The sequence below is a fragment of the Melitaea cinxia genome, chromosome 15 (assembly GCF_905220565.1).
Source record: "Melitaea cinxia chromosome 15, ilMelCinx1.1, whole genome shotgun sequence".
Taxonomy (NCBI): domain Eukaryota; kingdom Metazoa; phylum Arthropoda; class Insecta; order Lepidoptera; family Nymphalidae; genus Melitaea; species Melitaea cinxia.
In genome coordinates this window covers 5889908-5913362 of record NC_059408.1, presented here as the reverse complement: position 1 = coordinate 5913362, position 23455 = coordinate 5889908, and the positions used below count along the sequence as shown (strand labels likewise).

The window sequence follows — 23455 nt, the reverse complement described above, 5'->3', positions numbered from 1 at the left end:
AATCCTGATCAGGCATGCCTGGTCCGGTCCTTCTCAGGAAGTCGAAAAAATTTCTACTCGGGTATAACGTCTGTAAACCATGCTATCTTCTTTCAAAAATAAATATTTACTAACAAGTCTAACCCCTTAAACACGGCAGTGAATATTATAATTATTACGACAAGAAATACAAGTAACATTTAATCAGTATAAAAACTATCCCTAGTTAAATTATCATTGATCAAAATAGCCTACGAAATTAGGATCAGTTTGCGCACTTAATATTCAAACACGACAACCCTTAACCTATCTCTTCGCACATAAAATCAAATTCAAATACAATATAAACAAGAAACTTTAGTCGAAAGGATGGAGACACTGAATAACAGATTCAGGACAAACTGTGCCAACTCATAATGATGAGGGTCGAGGGATGATTTGGTCTAAATTTTAGATGTACGTCCTCAGTCGTACTATAATAACAGTAATAATAACTTTATATTAAACCACGTGCCCGCGACTTCGTCTGCGTGGAATTTAACAAAAAGGTAATTGTTCAGTTCACAGACTTATAAAATAAATAAATTTTTAAAATAAAAGTAGCCGAAGTTTCTTCTTATTACATTAGCAGATGCCAGTAAAAGTCCCGTCAAAATCGGCCCAGCCGTTTCAGAGAGTAGCCGGAACAAACAGACAGACAGACAAAAATTGTATAAAATGCTATTTTGGTATATGTATCCTGTATACATCCATATGCATTTAGTAAAACGCGATTATTTTAATATTACAAACAGACACTCCAATTTTATTTATTTGTATAGATATAGATAAAAGTGTACCTAAGCATTTCACATTTACAAAATGTATTAAAGTTCTAAAGTTGATGATAATTAGCATTTATTTTGCTTATAAACTATTTTATTCAAAGTTATATAATCCACGCGATTTCACATACTTTTGCTGTTACGTAAATCATTGTGTGAACGAAATGATAGATCCTGATATTAGAGAACCTAAATTACCTACTAAAAGCATCAGTTTTGTGGAGTATATAGTATATTGTACATAGGAAACATAAAAATTTGTAAACAATATCGAATAACGACGTGTATTCAATCACTAAAAGATTTCATGCACAATGCGCTTAAAAAAATTTGTTTCGCGATTTTTATGCAAATTATTATTTTATACAATCCATCCACGTTATAAATGTCAATTAAAAATATACAAATTGAAATGAAAATATTCAGAACCACTTTAAATAATATATAGATTCTATTATCTTTTATTTACAAAGAAAAAAAAAATATTAAAACCAAGAAATAATTTTAAAATATAAAATAAAATATGTGATATACTAATTCTGAGATAGCTAATCTTTGGGTTCTCAAGTCCAAAGAACCCTATTAAACAAAGATTCCGCTGTCTGCTACTGTGTTCACCTATGTTATTTCGACTATACAATGATGGCATCTTGATATATCGTATAAGTAAGCAGTTAATTACTTCCACGTTCATAAAAATGAAACATAATTAATTCTATATAAAGTTTTTAAGTGCTGTGTGGCTATGGCACTAAAGAATTTAGCCACCCCCTCTCTTCCTGTGGGTGTCGTAAGAGGCGACTAAGGGATAACAAGGTTCCACAACCACCTTGGAACTTAAGAAGCCGACCGATGGCGGGATAACAATCCAACTGCTGGCTTTGAAATACACAAGCCGAAGACGGGCAGCAGCGTCTTCGGTGCGACAAAGCCAGTACTGCGGTCACCAACCCGCCTGCCCAACGTGGTGACTATGGGCAAAACACATGAGTTCACGTTGTTTTTGGCGTAAACTTGTGGAGGCCTATGTCCAGCAGTGGACTGTATAGGCTGTAATGATAAAGTTTTTAAAAATGTGTGGTGTTAAATACTGCTAAAAATTCTTCATGAACTTGTCTAATTCGCATTTGACTGGTTTACTCATTAAAACATACAAATGTGACTATTAATATAAAACTGAACTTGCCTCCCTTTGTGTTAATAAAATACTTAACTGATTGTACATACAAAACTAAACCCATCTAGTACCTAAACAATGTATGTAATTAATATTTGTTTATAGTTTACAAAGCTAGTTAATAGTGTATACGGTTAAATTTAATGCCTTTCGGTTGTATCTACTCTGTATTATATGTTTTCTTTTTTTGTTGACATTTTTCTGCCTAATAATGAATTCAACCTTTCAACAGATGCTCCGCTTGAGTGCGCTTTATAAACATTGTACGTGACTGAGTGAGTGATATCATGGGTATACGTGTCATAAAACATCTCCCGAGATATATTGGTTTCCTCGTGTGTTTTCCTTAACCACAAGATATTCGGCGACACGATCTTCACGAAATGGATTTTTAAATGTTCATGCGAATTCAGCCAATGAATGAATTTGAAAAGTTAGCTATTAACTTTAACATTTTCTTGCTTTTTGTCTGCCTATTAAGCATATGTTTTTTTGTAGTTTTTTCACTCTTTCATGTTATAGCTTAGTTATTGTTTTTGATTGCTTTATAGCGAAACGGTCACCTGATGGGCAAAATTTCCTTATTACATAATAAGTTCAATTGATAATCGTTATAATTAATCGCTATGGTTATTACTAAGGTTTATAAATTTTATAATCCAGGCAAAAGTATAAATTAAGGACTCCTAATAAATTGAACATCAATTAACATTCTCGAATATAGAACTGAGAACCTCCTCCTTCTTTGGAGGTCGGTTAAAAAATTATACTAAAATAAAATAACCTATTACGAATTTTTAAAATATAAAAATATATTTAATAGTTGCTTTAAATAATTACTTCAGTGTTTTTGACTCACTACTTTTGACATTAAAAAAAATCTCTCAAATTTTGTCAATTTACAGTTCGCATTTTGTTCTGATTTATATTTTTCTTCGTTTTTAATTAGAAACTTTAAACACGTTTTGTAATAAACATTAGTAACTTTTTTTTTAATTTTTTTTTTAAATTAGTAACATTTTTATTCCCTATTTTACTTCTTTAAATTTTAAATGCCGACTAATCCTACCTCAATGGGTATTTATATTTTGAAAGAACCCTGTTGGACAAAATTCATGTATACAACTTCATGAATTGACGCTCAACGATGATAAATCAGCCAGTTAGTAAAAGGTATTTTGTAAGGATATGGTGTTATAATAGAAAATACAAATTAAATAAATCAAGAAGTTTATTATGACATGACACAAGAACATCGCAACAGCATTCTAACCTTCCCCCCATTCTCCCCATGTAAAAGCAACGCATTCAACACGCATTAAAACGCATATTAATTACCATTTACACACAAACGCGTTTTACTTGAGAGCACTATCATTTGGATATGATATTATATATAGCTTTAAATTTTCACTTCACAGCTCATGGAAAGGAAGCTGAAAACGCAAGGATTAATACGGCTAGTAAGTTTAACTAAATTTAAGAGTATAATTATGATACTGTTAAAGACGACGATACGTGTGTCTCGCCAAACTTTAACCAACTCGATGCCCGTATTTCAATTAGTTATATTTGTGTTACCATACTGAGTTTCAAACTCTATAAATTCGGTTTTGTTCAAGCTTATTTTAAACTATATACTCATAAAGTAACTTTCAGTAACTAAATTTATTTAAACCGTAATTTTGTAATACATGTATTTATTTACATTGATAAAACTTCCATAGCAGTAAGCTTTAGTAATATTTACCTATATGCTCATTACTTTACTATTAATTCCTCGGCTTTATTAAATATTACAATATGACGTCCTTCGTTTAGGGCCATGTAGAGATACATGGAGGAGGCATACCATAGCTGAAATTATACATGAAAAAAATTAAACAGTAATACCCATTTAGCATTCAACACGTAACAGCTAAATAATACTAATTACAGCTAAATACGTCTTTTAAGCAGTGTTGTGTTCCTACTGGTGAGTGAGGTGACCAGAGATCCTGGGAGGATTGGGGGTAGGGACGGCAACGGTTTGGGATGCTTCTGGTATTGTAGACGTCTATAAGCTACGGTAATCGCTTACCTTCAGGCGAGCCGTATGCCGTTTGCCGAGCTAGTTATATATAATATAAAAAACATCCCAATGCCGCGCATAGGCTTCTTTTTCTATGTAGGAGAAGGGGCCTATATCCAGCAGAGGGGTGTGGGAACAGTAGTAAGTATAGCTCATTACTTAGTTAACTTTAAAATTGACAAATTTAAAATAAATAAAAAATGTTGAGACGCCATGGGAAAATTGGCTATAAAAAACCTAAATAACCGACTTAAATGCTAAGTTCAAGTGACTCGGTGATCAACACGACTCCAACGTACACACGACGGTAATTTAATAAATAATAATTATTTAATAATTAATTTTATTATTTAAATTAAAACGTTAGTGGAAACAATTTATATACTTAGTTTATAATATCGATTCTGATATCGCAGTTAAATTGAAGAACGCCAGTTTAATAAACCGTTGTAAATAGTAAAACGAATTTTTCAAATAATTTAAATTTTCACTCTATTGTAACTTGGATATTGTAATTTGGACTGGAATTTATGGACATTTTAATTAAAAAAAAAAAATAGTACATATATTGATGGAATGTTAGTTATAAACTTATAATATTGTTATATTAAAAATTTTTTTTTTTTCTCATTAAACCTTACTCTATTAGACGATTGGTGACCACAGAATATTTCTCTTCCGATAGCTAATAATGTCTAAGCAGTTTAATGATCCAGCTAAGTTCTCAAACCATCCTAAGTTTAATTTTGTTTTACCCAAGCTCTTAATCAGTACAGCACTCTTTAGTTGTTAATTGTAAAAACTTATAAATGGCTTTTAGTTTTTTAATTGTATTTTTTAATTTGTTATGTATAGCTGTAAGTTTTTCTGAATAAATAAAATAAAATAAAATAAATAAATAAAGTTGATTTTATTTAAATCGGTACTGGTCTAATCGAGATGTGTCGTGAGTTTCCGAACAAGACAAACTTTTTTGACAAAAATAGCCTAAACAGTCATCATACTGGGTTGCATTAAATATGCAGTATTAATTTATTTATTAAGCAAGATTATAGCATATAATAATATATAGCATATAAAGTGACATATTTTGGTACGTCGTAACGTCGTAGTGATAACATAAGCTATACATTTGTCATCGGAGCATTACCCAGTGAAATTAGAGTATAACATGGATAGCTGCAAGCTTAGTATTAAATTATCTTGAACTTAACGCGTCATGTCTTGTAAGCTACTACAAATTATATATAAATACACTTAACTATTTAAATAAGTATGTGATATTATACTGAAATGTGTATAAAAATCACAAAGAATGGTAATCAAGATTCCTAAGTCATTTGCAGTGATTTCAAAATCGTTGTCTCTATTCAATGTTTAATGAAATATACTTTAATCATCACATTATCATCATTATCACTTCAGCCTTTCGCAGTCCACTGCTGGACATAAGCCTCCACAAGTTCGCGCCAAAAGTGGCGTGAACTCATGTGTTTTGCCCATAGTCACCACGCCGGGCAGGCGGGTAGGTGACCGCAGGGCTGGCTTTGTCGCACCGATGACGCTGCTGCCTGTCTTCGGCCTGTGTATTTCAAAGCCAGACTGTGTTATCCCTTAGTCGCCTTCTAAGACACCCACTGGAAGAGAGGGGATGGCTATACTCTTTACTGCCGTAACCACACAGCAACAATAGCAAAAATACTGAGCGAATATGGTAAATAAAGCAACCATTACTATATATGTATAAAACAGACGTGTAAGTATCAAAACTCAACACAAGTGAACACTGAAGAAGCTACTAAACACTCTTGGTTTGTTTCCGTTCGTTATTTTAGACAATTCTAAACATAAATTTGATAACAGATTCATAATAGAATTATCATTACCAAGTTTTCAAACTAAAGGGATCGTAGTGTGAGTCACTAACGACTGTGATATTCTCTTCTTAATTATTCGATATTATGAACAAACATCCCATGCTATATAAATGTAAATCACACCAATTGTCATGAAAATCTGAAGCGTGTTTCAATTAGTAATTCAATATTACTTAGCAGTCCTTTACAGTTCGGTAAATTGTTAATGTCGTTTCACTATCACTGATCACTGAAGCGTTCATTAGTATAGAAAATCATACACATTTCATTGAAAATATACAACAAAGTTTAAGAAACGAATTTATGTAACATAAAATCTGAAATATTTTCAATCAATTTAACTTCGAAAATCAAAATAAAGTTATATTCAAATTGGCTTTTACCAACATGTTTGAATCGTTACATTATTAGACAGCGTTGTCAGTGCGATGCGAAGTAACATTTGATTTAAAACAGTCTACAGAGGATGAACTAAACGAAACTGTTTATTCGTGTGAAAATTTTGTATTTCTAATGTCTGCATTGCATATTTTAATAAAGTCTAACTTAGTATTACTCATTTTGCATCTGTTATCTATATTGGAAGTCGAAAGGCGAGTGCTATGGCCCAATTGCATATCCTTTTACGTTAATAATTGCTACACAAAATTCAAGAGTTTTTAGAATAATCAAAATCAAAATCAAAAACAATTTTATTTAAATATGCTTTAAAAGCACTTTCGAATCATCATTATAATAATTAAATTTTAAGATGAATATTATTTTTAAAAGTGAAGCTACCACCGATTCGGAACGTAGACTCTGCAAAAAATAATCGGAAGAATCTTCGCAGTTACTCTTTTGAAAATAATGTATAAGCTGTGTTTTAGAAATTGAAAATAATTTAAGAATTGAAAATAAATATAATTTTCTATTATAACTACATAATTAAATACATGACTCCACTTTTTGACGAAGTCGAAACGTAAGCTATGGGTGGATCTAATAAATAAGAAATAATGTCAAATAAATCTAGTATAGAATTAAATTGCATATATATCTTTCATTCTATAAAAATATATTTAATTATATAATTTATTTCTTTGATTAATCTACATTATAACTTATCTTAAACGACTTTAGTGTACGATCAGATTTGATCTTGTTACTAATGTTTAATTAAAAATAAAAAAGACAAAGCTAGTCTTTTTATTTAATTTCTTTAGAGTTATGAACAACTATAGAATATTCTGTACATCATCTATCATCTAACAAACGTTCGAGCGGCTTATACATATATATGTAGTGTTTTCTCTCTTTTAAATTATTATTATGTAAAAAATAATAACAAAAAAAAGTACACAAATGACTTACGTTTTTTTGTTCAAAATCCGATTTTCCTAAGAAATGTCAGTATAAATGCTAAAATACCTGAAACAAAGCAAAGACCTCATTAGCAGTTGACATTAAATCTTAAACAGAATAAAACTCATCTTTAAAAACTTAAGACGTCATCCTCGCTTTTCTATTTCTTTCCAGTTTTTTACGATAGCATTACCGAGTTTTTATTTTTTACAATACAACCTTTGATTTTCTAAGACAAAGGATTGAAGCTAATTCTACTGCGCTGTTTTGGTACGACTTATCGTCACGTTTTTCTATTATCCCATTTATATGATCTCACATATTTATAAAAATATATGACTTTATAAATCCACAATTTTTCGACTTGAATGAATATTTTACCTTTATTATAAGAGCATAATATAAAAAAATGCCTGTACTGTTATATTAGAATTTTTTTCATTTTCCCGGATGAGCATTTAAGAAGTATAAAAATGATCTCGCTTCTTAGTAAAATATAACATAAGACATAATTTATCGTTAAAACATAAATGCTTTAATAAGTTGCTTCAAATTATTCTAAAAATAACGGTAAGACTCACAAAATATTTATGTTGTTAAAGATATAATACGATTTTTTTTTCACAGGCTTTGTTATGTATGATCTGGTTGTCTTTAATTTAACGAGATGAAAAGATCGAGAAAGACGTTTTCCTTAGTAAAAAATTAAATTTTGTTATACATTTTTTTTGTGTCTAATATACTTTTTATTTAACGATGATGATGATACTTTTTATTTAATAAAATTTATTATTATTATATCAAATGTAGTAAATGTATAATATAGTGAAATTGAAAAGTAAGCTCGTTTCACATTGATTTCAAGGTGACCGAATTCAATTTCGAAAATTCACTTCACATAGAAAGCTTGTTTACTGAGGAAACTTCATAGATTTACACGCTACGTCACGCAAGAGGGGAATAGTAATGTGAATAAATGTCAATGAATTTTCCTATTTATTTATTTAAACTGCTAAAATTATAATCCTCCTTTTGGATTTGCTGTTGTTGGGTAAAAACAGTCTTTTATTACAAATATTATTATTTTTTAATATACATAATAATCTTGGTTCACTAGTTATGGTAAACCACTGCTGTTTTGTTTTCCACGAATTTCACTCATTATAATGAGGCTTTCTGTTATTTCTTAGACCTTATGCATCATTTTCTAATCAATGTTAGAATATTACCGTGATAAATTTGTGTACTTAGTGTCGAGTCGCCACTCATACGCCAACATATAAAGTATTTAAATATATTTAGGAACCCACGTAAGAGTTGCGTACTGGATTTAGCTGTTGTTATGTATCGGTTTTATAAGTTCCAAACCCATTGGTTTGGAACTTATAAAACCGACCGATGCCGATGGCGGATAACCATCCAAGCTGGCTTTGACATACACAAGCCGAAGACGGGCAGCAGCGTGTTCATTGCGACAAAGCCAGCCCTGCGGTCACCAAGCCGCCTGCCCAGCGTGGTGATTATGGGCAACACACAGAGTTCACGCCATTTTTGGCGGGAGGTTGTAGTGGCCTATGTCCAGCAGTGGACTGCGATAGGCTGAAGTCATTGAGTGATGAGTAAAGTATTGGTAATTTCTGGGAATTCTACGTTTATATTATGCTATTTATTTATGCTTTTGCAAGTATAGTTAGTTTACAATTAACTAACTTAGAATTATTGAAAAAAATGCTAAATACTCATTTTTAAGAGACAATGAAGTAATGTAGGTATTCTTAACTTAACAAGCGACAGAGCTTGTTAGTCTGAATAAGCTACGGCGGAACTAAAAGCTGAAGTTGGTCGCTTATGAATATTCCATTACCCTGGGGTCTCTCAGAATTTAATTCACCTGTTCACATGGGACAATAATAAATACGGTCCTTTGATTTTATTTACAGTTTGTTTTATAACGTTGAAAACCCTGACGATATATTATGTAGTAAGGACCTTTATAAACAAAAGCGAACTCACAGTAAAATACAACATTTTCCCACTCTGCTTAGTATTTATATTAAAACTACCTTAAAATGTGTTTTTGTAAATACTATTGTAGGACACGACTGAAAAAAACTCAACAAAACACTTATTTCTTACTTCAAATATGTAATAATTCAGTCACATATCGAATAGCAACGTTAACCGCGCAATAATTAAACAATAATTGCCTCTTTACCTACAGATTATCATATTTGTAGGACAACGATTCCGCCAATAGATTACAAATGGCGACTGACCAATCAGAAAATTAGTATTAACTATTCGGAAGATGGGGTCACCATCTTATGCTCTTCCGGTACTTTAAAAGATAACAATAACAGTTAACACACTACTAGCTTATAAAATTACAATCAATACAATCTTATAATATTATTAGAAACATTGAATGATAACAGTATTTATTTTGTAACTACCTTGCAAAACAGATAATTAAGATGGCGCCTGACTATTCGTAAAATAAAAGTAATATCAATACAAAATTCAATATTTTAATAATTGTTAGAATTACAAATTTAAATGCCAACACTGTTTTCTTTAAAAAAAACTTTAATAATAAAATAAAACTTATACAAGTAAGTGGTAATCAATAAAAATTGAAAAAAAAATGTTAAATAAAAAAAGCATTATTTGCTTCATAGCAGAATACATTTATTCAAGCAGTGATAAAAAACCCTTTTAAATCATAATTTTGTTTTTATTATTAACAACGACAATTAATATAATTATATTTCATTTGCTCTAATTGACTCAGTTATTAGGAAATCTGGGCAAAAATCCGTACACCCTTGTGTTCACATAGTTATGTACATACCTACGTTTTAAATAGCCCTATTTTTTCTGCGCTTTTATTAACTATTTTATATGCTTACTTCGTATATAAATTCAAGATATTCGTTGTTATTTTTTTTTTTGCGTAGGTATTAACGCAAGAAGGCCCAAGTTCTCGGCTAAAGTGAAATATTGCGGATATTACGTAAATGGGCTGCGATTAACAAAACACAGCGTACATGCCTATGACTTTATTCCTTTTGACGTCGGTTTTATTACAATACTCGACCTTTTATATTGCCTTAAAAATGTGCCCTATAAAATAAATAAGTGTACAATAACGTGTTTCATTTTATTTTTACAGTTTTCGTGACCTATATATTTCTCCTAAAATAGAATTTAATTGTATGCACTTGCAAGTCATAATAATTAAAGATTTAATTTTATTAAGTATAAGAAAATCACAGCTAACATCTGACCGTAACTTTGAGTATAAGGGAACAACTTACATTACATACATACAAACATAAACATTAGCAGAGCTATTACTATAAATTTTAACGCGTGCAAAACAGGAACAGAGAAAGATATTTATGATAATTACAAGTAAAAATCACAACCAACAAAAGCAAAATAGGATATACTAATAATTATCACAAGGTCACAAATACATTTGAATTACTTTTCCATCTTCATTTACTCTTTATATATGGCTCGTTAAAATATTATCCTATAGTTTAATTTAACAATAGAGTAAATCCAGAAGTTAATAAAAACAAAAGGATTTTCGAGCGCAAGTAAGCATAAAGCGAGAACGAAATGTAGCAAACATTCGTATCAATTTAAATATCACGGCGAACAACCGTTTTAAAATATTCTGTGAAATATCCCGTACACGCTCATAGTTAAATCAGCAAAATTTTTTGTCCTCGAAACGGAAATGTATCCGGCTTCCAATTCTAAATAAAGATAAAATAGCTTGTGTGCGCCGAAACACGGCTGGAGTTTACAGTTATTTTACTTTTAGTGATATTTTAAAAAATATATTTATCTCTTTCTCGCAAGAGCGTCCCTCTCAGGGTAGGTCAGTATTACTGTTTCACACGATTTCACTTCCCATATTGTTCCTGCTATATCGTTTCTTAAAGAGTTAGCTCCAAAAAAGAAGGAGGAAAACATCCTTACTCACGCTTAACTTAGAGAGTAAGCTGCTGAATACGTGACGAGAGGCAAACGGAAGATGAGAGGAAAATATATGTTAGTAAAAAGAAAGAGAGAGTGTTATGTTTCGTAAGTTTTACTTTAGTCGTGTGGTCTAAAGCACACTCGTTTTTTTTAATTTTTTTGTTGGCTCTGATATCATTTCTTATTACGATTTTAACAGATAATAATAATAAAACATTTGTAATATGATATTTAACAATTAAATAAGAATAAATAGAAGATTTTCCGTTTCATTTAAATGTATTTTTGTCACATGTTTACAAATGTATTCACGAATCGTGAACTAACTTTGAGAAACCGTTTTTGTTGAAAAGGGTTCAGAGTATGTTCACATCCAACAAATCAGGATATAATCTTATGATATCAAGGAATCGATGAAATACTGCAAAAGTATGGTAAAAGACATTTGTAAGTATCTATCTTTTAGAAGTTTCTAGTCGAGTTGAAACAAAAAGCTTCAAAAAGTACATAAAGTACCAGAAAAATATTTTATTCGTGTTCATATACGGATGTTCACAGTATTTTAAGTCAGTAACGTGTATTTTGTAACACGGGATATTGTGTGTGTGTGTGTATGTTTGTGTGTGTCCCAAAGAAATGGAATGTTAATAAGAAATGTAGATGTCGGCACCTGTGCTGTCGTAGGCAATTAGCAAGAGATTTATAAACAACAGACGCACCGATCACGCCACCTAGCACATCCTTCGATACTCACCTACCCTCAATCATTCAATTACTCGAGTCATTCTGACGTGTATGAAACGATCGGTGCAACCGCAGCTAAGGCAGTCTTGTCTCTGGCATGGCACGTTGCACTTGTTGTATCCTGCTAGTAGCTTAACCTAGACTCTTTCAATAACTAATCAGTGCAAACGAATTAATTGTTACATATTGTATTACGATCTATAATCATAACAACTCGAGCAGTGAAGGTGAGCGTTGACCTGCATCACAAAGGGCATCTCCTTAAGGATATATCCATGGTTAAACCTTAACCTTAAACCTACACCTAGGTCGCAAGTGCTAGCAACTGCTCTGAGTTTGTCCCTCTACCACACGATGGACTCTCACATACAGATAGCTTAGGCTACTTTTATTTAAGAAATATATTGATTTTATAACTGCAAACTAAAAATAACCTTTTTGTTAAATTCCACGCGATCGAAGTCGCGGGCCTAGCTAGTGTGAAAATAATCATGTACCAAAATTAGCTTAAATTATTAACTTAATGTATCCCGTATACTTCTCATATTTTTACTACTCAAAATTACTTTGTATCATAGTATTTTCGTGAATTAAGTTTCAAACAAATTGAAGATAATGGATGCCATACCGCAAAATAACCAGCACTCAAAATATATAACCATGTATATTCTTTATTGCAAATTTAAAAAAAGAAACAAGTAAAAATCATATTTACAAAGAAAGTTGGCAAGGGCGAACTTATCTCTAGAAGAGATCTCTACCAGTCTACCCATGGTGGTGAGAATTGCTGTTATCGAGGGGCACAGAAGTGCAAGAGTGATTAATAATAATGAGATTATAAATCTATAAACTTATTCAGATTAGTCATACAAAATACATGTATACTTGACTACATACACACAAATATTCCCTCGATATAACAGCAAAACCTCAACTCGTACTAAAATAAACCGAATGTGTTATATAACCATAAATCCACGTTAAATATTACCGAACCGCGTTTAACAGCGATGTACGTATAAAATAATATATGTATCACAAATATCTGTGAACGGCATGGTCGTAAATTAAAGACACGTTGAATGCAATTCGTGTGTTTTCTGACAATTGATTATATACTTAGTAATATAGATATAACAACCGCTCTGGAGTATTGGCGCGTGTACGTGTGGCGTGTCTGGAGTGTAGGCGCCGGGGGTTCGCGGGTTCGATATCAGGATGGATATTTGTATTTTTGCAAATATTTATTTCAGGTTTGTATGTCTATCCTTGTGCGTTTCCCCACCGTATCATAAATATGTGATAGCAATTATTACTCTTGGCGGAGAATTTATCTACAAATCCACTTTGTATCAGCGCGGTGGATTAAGCTCCAATCATTCTCCTACATGGCGAAAGAGACGTGTGCCCAGAGTATTGGTATATTATGAGCTGAATTGTGATCGAATCTTTTATCATGTAAATATAGACTAATAAACTTATTATGAATATGTTCTTTTATTAGTTATGTTTCTTGAAAAATTGACAATCAAGAAGAATCCTACATTAATATACATGGTAAGCCCACATAAAACAATATATAAAAAACTTATATATACCTACGAAACTTTGTTGGATTAAATACACGCAGAAAAACAAATACTAGAAGTTGAAACGTCAAACAATATTTACAATCACTGTTTTTCTATAAAGGTCGCTTTTCAGTGCAAAACTATACATATTTTTGTCTGTAAAAAGTCCCACTAGAAATTCACGTTATAGTTTATAGCAAAAATGTCCGAAAACCGTTAAATCCATCAACGAAAATAACATGAAAACAAATAGCATGAATAGTTATAACGGATTTAGAAATGATAACTTCTGTATTTAGTCCGAATTTTCTTAACGAATCAATTTAAAAAAAAAGCATGAAAAATGAACACAATAAATTTCTTAATGAACAAAATTGATTTATTATATGTAAATATATAGATATGTATCTCGATACAAATATTGTTATAAATTTGATAGAACACATTTACAAAGTTAATGCGAAATAATACAGGTTTTCTATATTTTAGTAACAAGAGAACCCGGCACGCCGCTGTCCAAATCGATACACTTGGGGATACTCCTAATCCACGATATCAAAGGCTTTTTATGAGAATACTTGAAAAAATAACCTTTTTTTACATATCAATGTTTATTGAAAGTAACGGAGAGCTAGTGTTAAGAATGAAAAGAATCCTTGAAATAAACAAGAGAGTAATAATAATTTAGTATAATAAATTATAGCTAGGGAATAAGTCAATCACATAGTGCTATTCGACAATAATTGTTGCTTTTATAATCTCCTTCGCTACAGAAGCTACAAATATGTAGCTTTAAAAGAAACAAGAGGGGATAAAATGGAGTGGGTGAGGGATAAGGGTAGGTAATGGGCTGTTAGACTTCTGGCTTTATGCTTATCTTACGAAATAGTATCAACTTAACGCGGATTTTCTGTGAAAATGTAGAAGTAACACGGCACGCCAACTATGTATCAACTGGCGTTTCGTTGGCGTTATTCAGTTGGTTAACAATCTACTGTTGTAAAATTTATCCATCTTATACGAATAGAAAATCTTTTTAACTCACTTCAGAAAGAGAAGGAGGTTTTCAAATCGTCTGTATTTTATTTTTGTCTCGACTTATTACTTGGTGAACTATTTATTGGATGAATTGATGATTATTCGAAACCTGGTGTTTGTCGTATGGTTTGATTAAAATTTAAGCGAGAAGTGACTTTTAAATTTTGAGTTTTCCCTAATAATGCATATTTTATTGTCTATTTATTCGACAACATTGATCATGTTTTCATTTTATGATTTGTCAATGTTAATTGAAGTCGGTTTTATTTTTCATTTGATAAGAATCACAATTATATTTTACTCTTTGTTCTACGAACGGTTGGTTTGTTTACTAATGCGAATTCCACTCATTATAATGAAACAACTTTTTCAGATTTTATCGCTATTTATTAATTTGTTTAAATGCCCGACGTTTTGGATACTTTACAGCAACCATATTCACGGGAGGATTCAATTTCTTATGTCAACATGTGACGTATAAAGCAATATCGACATTCATTCGATTGCAGTTATACATATGAAACTGAATATTCAACAAGAAATATGATGTCCAACTCTGTTTCAAATTTTCATCCACACACTATTTTGTGTGACACATTTTGAAAACGAAATGGAAAACGAATATACCGCAATGTTATAGTAAAAATCTGTTAGATAATATTTAAAGCTGAAACGATGATGATAGACGATGATAATGCAAAGGTGGACTTATATCTATCGAATTTATCGACAGAAATTATAAATAACTAGCTGACCCGGCGAACTTCGTATCGCCTAACACAAACTTTATCGTATGGTATTAAAGTTCAAATTGACTTTTAAGTATTATCACAAATCTTTTGTATGGGAGTATAGAAACGTGTTGTTTTAGACTTTTTCAGGAAATTTAAACTTTTTTTTTATATAATTTTTCTCTCCGTAAGAACCATCCTCGTACTTCAAGGAATATTTAAAAAAAAGAATTAGCGAAATCGGTCCAACCGTTCTCGAGTTTTGCGCTTAGCAACACATTCAGCGACTCATTTTTATATTATAGAAGATAAGAATAAATAATAATTAACAGCCTGCTTGGTTTTTATTGTATAGTTTTTTAAATATTGATTAATATAATATCGATTTTAGCGAATTTAATTTTAGTAAAATTAATAAGAAAACAGAGAAGAATAAGGACTTATTATATATAAAAAATAGGTGTCCTTTTTATGAATTTTACTGTTACTTTAAAAAACGCTATATCATAAAACTTATGTGTAATATAGTAGTGAATTCTGCAATTTGAAAATTCGAACAAAGAAACTGGCTTATTATCATATTAATACATATCTGTAAATAAATTCATTAAATTACAACAACACAGATAAAAGAAATATTCATTTTTAAAATCGCCTTTTCTTTCGAAAATCTCCATTTTACAGTCACAAAGATAAAAAAGTTCACGTCACACAAACGTTACGCTTATTTTATTGCACATGCAGAGAAGCACCATCACGTAAACGTATGCAGTATCTTTAATTCCTGCATCACATACGTCTCTGAGCCTTAAGTGCCCCATTAAGCCTCATCCTACCCTCACTTAAGGCATAAGCTCCACACACACGCCGGTAAGACGATCTAAAGACTCCTTATAACTAACGTACAGAGAGACAAAGGGTCATATTCTAGTTGTATCTCGATGATGACTCGTCAAAGTAGAATAATGCGTTTATTATTTTTGGGTATAAATCTTTATGGTAAGATTTGTATTGTAAGATCTAATTTATTATATGAGTGACTAGCTGTACCCTCGACTTCGTTAGCGTGAAATTTAACGAAATAGTTATTGTTCAGTTCGCAGAGTTATAAAATATAAGTAGCTCACGTTACTTCATATTACATCTCATATCTGCCAGTGGAAGTTCCGTCAAAATCGATCTAGTCGTTTCAGAGATTAACCGGAACAAATAGATAGACAGAGAGACAGACACAAGAATTATAAAAATTGTTATTTTGGTATATGTGCCGTGTATACATCCATATGCCTTTATTAAAAAGCGGTTATTTTAATATGACAAACAGACACTCCAATTTTATTTATTTGTATAGATAAAGCCTTAACAGTACCAATTCTTTTTTTTAATATGTTTAATATACACACACGCTTGATTGCTCGTAAAGTAGACTATACAACTCCTGTCTTTTAGGTAAAAGCCGAATGATAAATAAATTCAATTTTTTTTTAATTAATTTTTTAAATATTTTACTTAGCACATTGATACACATTTTATATAATACCTCCCGTATTCTATAATCAGTACTGAAGCCTAAAGAACTTTTTTTTTTAATTTCCTTGTCTATATCAAGGCCGCATATCACGCTGCAACTAATAAATAAACGTGAACGTGCTTATGTAAGTGAATGCATGTGAATGCAAGATTGAAGTACTTATTATTAGCTAAGACACTAGACACTAGATATTTTTATCTCAAAATTCAATACGGTGTTCTTGGAATACGGGAAAAAGTTAAAATTACTGGGAAAGAAACACGGGTATAGATATTACATAATATTTTTGAACAAAATACAAACTTGAATTTGTGTTAATGTAAAATACAACACAAATTCATTCATTATGTATATCTGTTTGTTTCCCAAATATAAATAGAACAATTATATTTTTAAAGCATTCGAAACATTAAATTTAATGTAAAATTGAAACATTTAGTCATCACATTTAATCACAAATTAAGTAAGTCCATTTGTCTAAAATCCAACACAAATCCCTTCTTGAGAAACAGATGAGTAAGACAAAACTACGCTAATCTCCAGATCAAATTTTTAATCCTGTTTCAAAATTCAATGAGTAACCTTAAAGAAAACGACTTAATAAAAGGAGTTACAAGTAATATATATTTATGTAATGTTAAACTAGATGTACTTCGAATAAGATGGCGAATGCTAGCGCGACCCCACCTCGCCCCACCCAGGCGGACGACTGCTCACACGTGGTGGTATTTTAGTCAGTAGAAATCTGACATAACCCTCTGGTGCCCCCGCGCTGGACACATGATGGGTTTTCCCCACGTAAAAAAAAAAGAAAAAAAAGGATGTACTTTGAATCAACTCTACTGTATATCATAACGTCGATATGTCATTTCCATACAAAAGTCGTATCATAAGCTTTTTGATAAATATATATTATGTTGATGACTTTATGAAATTGTTTGAAATATTTTATTCAATTATGTTTATCTTGTCAATTATTGTACTCGTAAGAATTCAAAACATAACCCACTATATCTACTATTACATATTAATTATGCTACCTCTCAACATAATATATTAATTTGTTGTTAATATAATATGTAGTTGCTATTGGCAAGTAGTATGCCTTTAGTATACTTTACTTTGTGTGTATTATAATGAAATGTCAAAACTTAATGTCAAATCAAATGAATCAAAAATTTATTTTATTCAAATAAGTTTCTAAAGTACTTTTGAGTCATCATTACAATTAGCTTATTTTTACTCTAAACAATTAGAAATGTAGATTATGCTGAGAAGAAATGACAACAATCTTGATAATTACTCTGTTAAAATATAATTAAAAATATTACTAAAATAATTATTCATAATATAAATTATCATTCGAAAATAATGTTAACATGTTTCCAAAAGTTCGTACTCTTTATCAGTATGTTACGACGCTCATTATTAACTTTTCATGTTAAGATTTTCGTTGAATATTACTCAATAATTACATTGAACTACATCGCTTGTTTTGCTTCCAAATTAATTTTAATGAGATTGACTATTAACAAGAGTTTCATATTATACAGTTACGTATGCTGTATATATATGTTGCTACCATAATATAAGATCTGTAATTAATTTATGCTTAGACTATAAATCTTTGAATACATTACATAAATATAATTTTACAAAACCCATTCCTAAATTATGCCTTAATTTGAATTAAATAAATATCTCTACTTGTCTACACAGTCTTGAAGTAATAAGCCCTTTTATTGCAAATAAACAAAATTTACGGTAAAAAAAATCTGGTCTCATACTTTGACGACGTTTTCTAGGGCCAAAAGGAATCAAAATTTAATTCGCGTGTCTACCTCCAATATTCCATTATTTCAGTTGGCAATATTCTGATTGATATTTCAGGAAACTAAACTTTCAGAAAATTACTTCTCTACTGCTACAAATCGTAACGAGTTGTTTTACGGCCATCTTAAATGAAAAAACTTTGCAGCGGAAATACAAAATAAAAATAAAGTAAATATATATTATTTATTTATATATATATATATTATATTATATATATTAACAACACAGAAGAGTTAATTAATAATAATAAGACTTTGAAAAATCCAAATAGTTTGTTTTTTATATTATGGCAATATTTAAAGTTTGGACAATATTTAACTTCGGTAAAGTTATTAAGAACGTTAAGACATTCTACGTCAAAGTTCTCTTTTCTTTTAAAACTGTATTTAAATTCATAATTACACTTTCAAATTACATTCAAAGTTGCGTCAACTCTAAGCTAGGAAACAATACCGCAATTAGTCGGCGAGTTTTAGACTTTTAGGTCAACAGATCTCTTGAAGTACTTGGAAAGGCAAACATAGAGAACCCTTCTCTGGCTATCTTATATCTATCGTTTATATAAATACTACTGTCTACCCGCAATATATGAGACATTTTGTCTGAGGCCACTAAGCCCATATGTGACTTCTATAAGAGTTATTTTAAAAACAGTTCATGACTAACAAAGATAAAAGCTTGTTAGAAAAGATAGTTATTCACAAACCCTTTAAATACATATCACAATGTTATAAGGAATATATGAATACCTCTAAATATAATAACTGGCTTAACATTTAAAATTTCTTTCACTATCTAATTTATATTATTCTTATTATTATTCTTGATCGTCATACATAGAATTTATCGTTGATCATCAAACTAGGTAAGTCCATACAAAAGTTAAAAATCTAGCTATAATATATGTATAATTTATATTCTCTTATTTATAGTAAACTTGATTGATTTGTGATTTACGGGTAGTTAACCTTAAAATTATATAATATGGAATAACTTTTGTCCAGCAACGCCTTTTACTTAGTTCGGATTGCGCGTTTAAAAATATTTTGTGCACATAAAGTGGACAATACACAATTACGTAAGTACGGCTCGTAATAGATTGTAAACTCAAAATATGAAAGGACAAAACAGTCAAAGAAAGTATTCATTTGGCATAAATATGTTTAATGTAGTATTAAATATTTTAATATTTTATTTTTTCTTAAACAACATTAATAAACCGCTTAAGAACTTCAAAGAAAATGCTTACTCTGCAATCATTAGTCTGCTTATTTGGTATACTTATTTTTTTTTGTCGCATTTTCTCAAACCATTTCGTAATAAAAATAAAAACGTAATATGTATTTAATAAAGAACAAAATCTTGTTACAATTTCTTCTAAAACGACGTTAAAATAATTTTTGAATAAAATGAAGAGTATTTCGAAGCAAATCAGGTCACGTTTGTCAAAATTATTCTTTATTCATTCTTTGTTCGTCATTTCGCTGTTAATTTAAAGGGCTGTTGTCTTTGCAGAGAAAGGAATGAAAGGGTCGCCCCCGTTTGTAATAAACGTAATTGATTTTTAATTACGTTCTTCGTAAAAGGAGTGGACAGAGTGGTTGGTGTGTTTCGTAATACAATATCCCGAAAATACTATACGCAGAATTGTCTAAAACCAAAGAAGGAAATCAGGGCACGCGTCAGTTCGCAGACTACGGGATTTACAAAGCAAATGTTGTTTTAATTACAAAATTAACTGTTTCTGCGTACAAAAAATACCTATTCACACAAACATTTTTTTTATAAATAAATTGGTTGTTCTTGAAGACGTTGTTTTTGATTATGTCTATGATACTTTAAATAAGGAGATCTCAAATAGCCATAAAACTGAAGATTCAAATCCCAAAAAAAAGAACTATTTATAAGGCTTTCATTAGTTCAATAATCAGACATGTGATTTTTTTTTTTAACATTTACAACAGAGCTGGTCTTTGTTAATCTTTTTTGAATTTGCAATGACGTATTATTTATGTCGTCATGGATAGATTTTTTTCATTAAATTCGATAATATAATCAACTTCTGATTTGTAATACAAGTATTAACATTGATTTAATCAACAGCTGCAAGCTATTATGAAAATTGAAAGTTTGATCATAGATGTGTATTAATAAGCAAGTGATACCACTTTGGTTTTTGTAAGACTACGGAAAGTTTTAATTTCATAAAGTTAAAATAAAGGGTAAGCAAATTAAGAGTAATAATGAAGAATGCTTTAATAATTATATTTTGATTTTTACTTAATTTACCTAATTACTATTGTTAAAAGCTCGCCATAGGCGCTGTACAATTTGTACTTTAAAACTATAAGACATGCTATCCTTAATTTGATAGTGTGAATAATAATATGTAATATTCAATAAATTTTTAACATAGAAATAAGTATAATCAATATAACAATTAATTATTAGATTCGATAGTTATTATTGTAAAAATTTAACTCTACTACGATTCAGCCTGTAACATCCCACTGCTAGGCTCTCTGCTAGGCTCTCCCACGCTCTCTCTGCTAGGCTATCCCACTCTTTCTGCGTGTAGTCTCTTCGTGTGGGAGAAGGGTCGGAGCTGAATCCATCTTTTTTGATCTTTGAGTGGAATATTAATAATAATTAAAATTAAACTATTTTAAATCCACTTCCTATATTTTAAAGTCATAAAATGCTTATCACCTATCGATCATATATTATCGATAAAATACCTTCAATCATCGCTCAAGTTCGTTCATATTAAAGACGTGGCTCTATATCTCTTTATCACATACGCACATTCATTGAAAATATATTCCACCACGTAGTACACCGATATAACACCCTCGAGCGAAATAAATTGATACCTTCTGTGACACATTGCTATTTTATTATTGTAATAATACAAACTTTTATTGGAATATACAGTTCTTTTGTCTATATTTATGGAAAAAGAATAAAATACAAGTGGTCCGAATTGTTATTTTCGTATCACAGTTTCTGGGAAATATATTTACTAATATATAAATATATATATGTCATTCAAGTTATTCGACTTCATGCGTAGACATCTTGGTCTATAATAAATATACTTAAATTAAGAGTTGCTTATTTGTATTGCATAGCATTAACAATGACTTGGATATTGCCACGTAATCGTAGATTTTAATGAAATTGAATACACATAACCAAACATTTTAACATTTTTTGGGTTATTTTATTACGTTTACGATTATATTACGTTGTTTACACTCATTTTCACCTAAAAGTTAACACCTTAGGGTATTTCCGTTATCTACTCGTAGTACTAGGAATCAAAGTTGACATACCGTAGTGGCACCAATGACCGACAAGACCCAATAACCGACACTTTATATTTTGATTCAATAAAATAAGAGTAGGAAAACGATTTCTTAATATAGCAAAACTGTACCATAGATAGCACACTTTTGATTGGCTCCCAGTGACTTTTGAGCGATATCCGTCTTTTTTTTTTTAAATGACGGTGTGACAACTGATTGCGCCTGGAGTACCGGTGAAAATTACAACATTTCTTAGTGAAATCCTTAAGGAAGTGGCTACATTTTTTTTATTAATTATACTAATGTAATCTAACATATTTGGATTTTATGTTTTTCACGGGTTATTATAAGAACTATACGATCGATTTTTGTTCTAACGAAAGTTTAAGGTTATTTTGATATTAGTATAATGTTGGTGTCGATCACTGGTTTTCATAAACTGACTTTTACCAATAATCGACACGGGTCGATAATAATTTTTGAAAACATTTTTCGTTTGACAAGCGAATGTAGTTCTTCTTACTTTGCGTATTTGGTAGATATTTGAAGTAAACTAAACAAAGTCGAGAGACCAGTAATCGATAAGTGTCGACTATTGGGAAAATAATGTGTCGATGATTGGTTCTTACAGATGGTTCCGAAAAAATTGGTGATGAATACTTATTAAACTGTTAATTTTATTATAACGACCCACTAAGGAGGCCGCGATTTGGCAGATACACATTATAGGTAATAGTCGATAACTGGGAGTCGGTAATTGGTAACTGTCGATTACTGGAGATTCGGTGTCGATGATTGGAGATTTATACACTTTTTCCATTTTTAGGATTTTTTTCTAATCCGGATATAGTTAATAAAAATATTACATCCTATTCTTATATCAAGAATATACCTTACCATACTCAATTGTTACTTTTGGTTTAAAGATGACTAAATGACCTTTAATTTTATAAAGAAGTCCACTATCTCCTTAAAGTGTCGACGATTGGTGCCACTACGTTAAGTGAACAAGTTCTTTTTCTTTTAAATAAATTTCTAAAATTTGGTAGCCTACGTTACTCCGTATTACATCAGGTATCTGCCAGTGAAAGTCCCATCAAAATCGGTCCAGCCGTTTCAGAGATTAGCCGGAACAAACAGACTGACAGACAAGAATTGTAAAAAAGTTATTTTGGTATATGTACCGTGTATACATTCATATGCATTTAGTAAAAAGCTGTTTTTTCAATATTACAAACAGACACTCCAATTTTATTTATTTGAATAAATATACATATAGTAGTGAATTTTACATAAAAACGAGCTTTTAATTAAAATATTAGTTATTTATTTGTCTAATCAAATGCACACTGTTGGAAAGCTCGTTAACGTTTGAGTTGAATGCAATTTGAGACTCGTGTTTTGGCAAAGTTTGTTCTTGGCACTATGCCTGAG

The 23455-nt window shown here is 30.6% G+C and overlaps 1 long non-coding RNA gene across 1 annotated transcript; it reads right to left on the bottom strand.

Moving 5' to 3' along the window:
• Positions 1–95: 95 nt before the first annotated feature.
• On the bottom strand, positions 96–22287 carry LOC123660456. The gene is made up of 4 exons (XR_006744197.1): positions 22045–22287; positions 17890–17894; positions 5938–5949; positions 96–109 (listed from the first exon to the last, which is right to left on the bottom strand). It is a non-coding gene; the product is annotated as an uncharacterized LOC123660456 (long non-coding RNA).
• Between the last annotated feature and the right edge of the window lie 1168 nt (positions 22288–23455).